Raw genomic sequence first — 5,000 nt, 5'->3', positions numbered from 1 at the left:
TGTGTGTGTGTGTATGTATTTACGTGTGTGTGCATGTGTGTGCGCGCGTGTGTGTGTGTGTGCGCGTGTGTGTGTATATAGACACACACATTTTGAAGTTTGTCGTCAGCATTTTCCTTCGCTTATTTTTCGTATAAACAGAGGATCATTAGTGTTACTGATATTCAAGGTTCATGGGAAGATCTCGAAATTGTAATGAAACTGTTTTATACGTGCAGCTTGTTTTTCTTGGCGATGAAATCTCTGCTAAGTTAATATTTGGCATTTGTACAATATAGTAATTACATTAGATCATAGTAGGCTCTTTTTCCTTTTCTTGTTTCATTTGTTGAGTACTATTAACATCATCGATGTCCTGTGTGGCCCAATATGTCGCACTTGAGTCAGTTCCTTCTTAGTTCTGTGGGTCTGTCACTGCTGGTGAATCGGTAGAGGTGTCATTATTTCTCTGTGTATGAACACAACCGATTTCTTGAATAGGAAACTGAGGTGAAGAACGAGAGTCTACCCCTACAATTTATCAATCTCAAAAGAATAAATGTAAAAAATTACCTCAGATAGATGACGACTAACAGCCGGAACGAATACTGTAAGAAGGGGTTCCCCAACACCGACCGGCCGATTATTTGGATCCGGATTGCACAGAAGGAACGACATTTTTAAAATTCTATTTTATTATTGCAGTTTTTTGTATATCATTGTGTAATTTAATGCATTGTGGCTATGTGGTAAGAGGCTTGCCTCCCAACCACATGGCTCTGGGTTTAGGTCACTGCGTGGCACGTTGGACAAGCATACTCTACTATAGCTTTGGCCCGATCAAAGCCTTGTGAGTGGATGTGGTATATATATATATATAAGTATATAACCAAATATTAAAGGCTTCTTGCAAATATATCTTACCACAAGGCACTGTCTTTGTTGTGGTGCGGTGGCTTGTGTTACCTGAAAGCTATGCCAGCAGAGCAAAACCTCCTGGCAGCCCCCCCCCCCCCATGCTAAACAGATCAAAGGATGGAGGCCAGACAAATATGGACCACCTCTTCCCAGGGGCAAAAATGGGTTTGTGTAGGGCCGAAACCTTTACCTAGAAAAAAAAATAAAGTTAGAGTAACGTGGATGACAATCCCAAACAAACAGAACTGGGAGAAGAAAGGCCTTCCCTCGGGGAAAACACGTCAGGCCCTGACGTGAAGAAGCCACGAGGGAGGCTGAAAGGAGGAGACATCCTAGAACTAGCAGGAGGTAGGACCCTGGGGCAGAGCTGAAAAGGCAGGTATCCAACTGGGGGGGGAAGCAGGGAAGGCAGTCCAGAGCCAAGAACAGCGGAGAGAAGTCGTCGTTGCTCGGCAGGAAACGAAAGGCTTAAGTAAATAAGCAGACGTGTCCTCTCCAAAGCCACGACTAGCAGCAGCAGCACCACCATCACCACCAGCAGCACCACCATCGCCACCAGCAGCACCACCATCACCACCAGCAGCACCACCATCACCACCAGCAGCACCACCATCACCACCAGCAGCACCACCATCACCACCAGCAGCACCACCATCACCACCAGCAGCACCACCATCACCACCAGCAGCACCACCATCACCACCAGCAGCACCACCATCACCACCAGCAGCACCACCATCACCACCAGCAGCACCACCATCACCACCAGCAGCACCACCATCACCACCAGCAGCACCACCATCACCACCAGCAGCACCACCATCACCACCAGCAGCACCACCATCGCCACCAGCAGCACCACCATCGCCACCAGCAGCACCACCATCACCACCAGCAGCACCACCATCACCACCAGCAGCACCACCATCACCACCAGCAGCACCACCATCACCACCAGCAGCACCACCATCACCACCAGCAGCACCACCATCACCACCAGCAGCACCACCATCACCACCAGCAGCACCACCATCACCACCAGCAGCACCACCATCACCACCAGCAGCACCACCATCACCACCAGCAGCACCACCATCACCACCAGCAGCACCACCATCACCACCAGCAGCACTACCATCACCACCAGCAGCACCACCATCACCACCAGCAGCACCACCATCACCACCAGCAGCACCACCATCACCACCAGCAGCACCACCATCACCACCAGCAGCACCACCATCACCACCAGCAGCACCACCATCACCACCAGCAGCACCACCATCACCACCAGCAGCACCACCATCACCACCAGCAGCACCACCATCACCACCAGCAGCACCACCATCACCACCAGCAGCACCACCATCACCACCAGCAGCACCACCATCACCACCAGCAGCACTACCATCACCACCAGCAGCACCACCATCACCACCAGCAGCACTACCATCACCACCAGCAGCACCACCATCACCACCAGCAGCACCACCATCACCACCAGCAGCACCACCATCACCACCAGCAGCACCACCATCACCACCAGCAGCACCACCATCACCACCAGCAGCACCACCATCACCACCAGCAGCACCACCATCACCACCAGCAGCACCACCATCACCACCAGCAGCACTACCATCACCACCAGCAGCACCACCATCACCACCAGCAGCACCACCATCACCACCAGCAGCACCACCATCACCACCAGCAGCACCACCATCACCACCAGCAGCACCACCATCACCACCAGCAGCACCACCATCACCACCAGCAGCACCACCATCACCACCAGCAGCACCACCATCACCACCAGTAGCCACGTATAAACCCCCAACTCCTACAAAGAAAACGGATCGTATTTCTCCAACGATATCGACGTTGCCAACAACTGCAAATGCAGCGGCACCAGTGGCACCAGCGGCAACCATATCAAGCGTTTGTATCAAAAACAATCTATGGAAAATATGTGACGAGGTTGTAATCGAATTGTTTCCATAATTCTTTCAGTTATATGTTTCTCCATTACCAATCTTTGAATTAATCGCGAAACTCCACCAAAAACCTATTCTTTCAAAGCATTCGCTATACGTCGATACTGTTTATTATTGTTGATTCTTTCACACGTCTGTGAGGAGGAATTGCATCATATTCCCTCCGACGCTGGTTACTGTCTTCTGTCGGTGTCCTGTTGGGAATACAAGAGATTCATAATAAAGCCTTTAATCTCTCATAGTTTCTTACCCAGCGGGGAATAAATAGCAGCTTCAAGCTTCTGAATAACTTGATTCGATATCATCACCACTACAACAAAAAAGTAACACTGTGGAAGAAGAAGAAAGAAGGAGGAGGAGGAGAAGAAGAAGAAGAAGAAGAAGAAGAAGAAGAAGAAGAAGAAGAAGAAGAAGAAGAAGAAGAAAAGAAGGAGAAGAAGAAGAAGAAGAAGAAGAAGAAGAAGGAGGAGGAGGAGGAGGAGGACGAGAAAAAGAAGAAGAAGAAGAAGAAGAAGAAGAAGAAGAAGAAGAAAGTGAAGAATGGCGCTGACTACTATTAATAATGATGATAAAGAGAAAAGGGGAGTGGTGAAGGAGGGAGGAAGAGGATATTTGGGGGGGGGGGGAATAATTTCATTTTTTTCTCTATCTTGTTAAACTAGGTCGTACTATTGTAATACGTCTGGAGTTATAAGTATATTCGCTAATATCAAAGCGTTTAACCAAACATACATAACACAACTACATACATGCATACACGCATACACACATACGTATATATGTGTGTATGCGTGTGTATATATATATTCTCTTACTTGTTTCAGTCATTTGACTGCGGCTATGCTGGAGCACCGCCTTTTAGTCGAGCAAATTGACCCCAGGACTTATTCTTTGTAAGCCTAGTACTTATTCTATAGGTTTCTTTTGCTAGGTTACGGGGATTTCTTTTTTTTTGTTTTTTTTTTTTAAGTTTCAGCTTAGAGCTGCGGCCATGCTAATATATTATTTGTCGTGAAAAGGCGCATAATCGGTGTAGAAAAGTATTCAATGGGTTATTTTTTTTCAGATAGTTACCGTCAACATCATCAATGCCACAACTTTTCACCTCATGAAATCATTGGTTATTCTTTCCATGGAAGACAACTTTCTTTCATGATGGTCGTGACATTCTTCGTAATCTTAAATTCACAATGCATAGAATCAATACAAACAACATGGCTGGAGGCGACACCTTCAAATATTTTCGACGAAGAAACAGCGATCTTGTTGAAACTGTCGTCTCCAGCGAAGATCGGCGCAAATCTAACGGGAGCCTTGTTAGTCATAGAAGAAATCGAAATTATAAAGTTTCTTGCAGTTATGAAAGTAATAATGAATTTTATGTAATCGCTATACAGTGGCAGAAATATATACCTTTGTTGGCAATATTCATAGAATAGGATGTCTTTGGTTTCAGAATGACAGCATGCTGAAACCAAAAACATCCTAAGTTAAATTACCTCGCGACAAAACAATTACGCCATCAAGCAACGTTTGTTTAACGCAACGGGGGGCGAGGTGTTGATTGTAATTTTATTCCCAAAAGTTTTATTCACACAACCAAGAGAACGTACACGCGCGAAATCAATTTGCAATGGGGCTAATTGCTCACATCTTACTGTCAATAACTATAACAGCAGTCACAATAATATTTTCTTTTCAAGGCAACATTTTTTCGTCACTATAATTGCATCTGCAAGTGGGGCCACATTTAAGTAGTATTGGTGAGGTCTTTCAAAGATGTTGTTTGTAAAGAGAAACGATCTTCGGAGAAAATATTTATGAGAAAGTAATAAAGTACTATGTCGGACACTAGTACGAGATTATATCCCCTTCCCCACACCTGTTAAACACTATCTTGAAGAGTCACGACACAAACCAAAGGACACCGTCATTGGAGTCAAAAAATTGTTTGGAGGAGAAGTGAGTTTCTGAGCTAATAATCCAGATATTGTTGCGTAAGACCTAAACAATAAAGTCTGTTTATTGATTGACATGTGGATACCTTGTGACTATAATATCTCAGCAAAAGAATTTGATAAACTCAGAAAATATAAAGATCTACAA

Source organism: Octopus bimaculoides, chromosome 4 (genome assembly GCF_046866305.1).
Source record: "Octopus bimaculoides isolate indiv1 chromosome 4, ASM4686630v1, whole genome shotgun sequence".
NCBI classification, from domain to species: domain Eukaryota; kingdom Metazoa; phylum Mollusca; class Cephalopoda; order Octopoda; family Octopodidae; genus Octopus; species Octopus bimaculoides.
The sequence above is the reverse complement of the archived record's forward strand: the minus strand, read 5'-3'. Positions refer to the sequence as shown.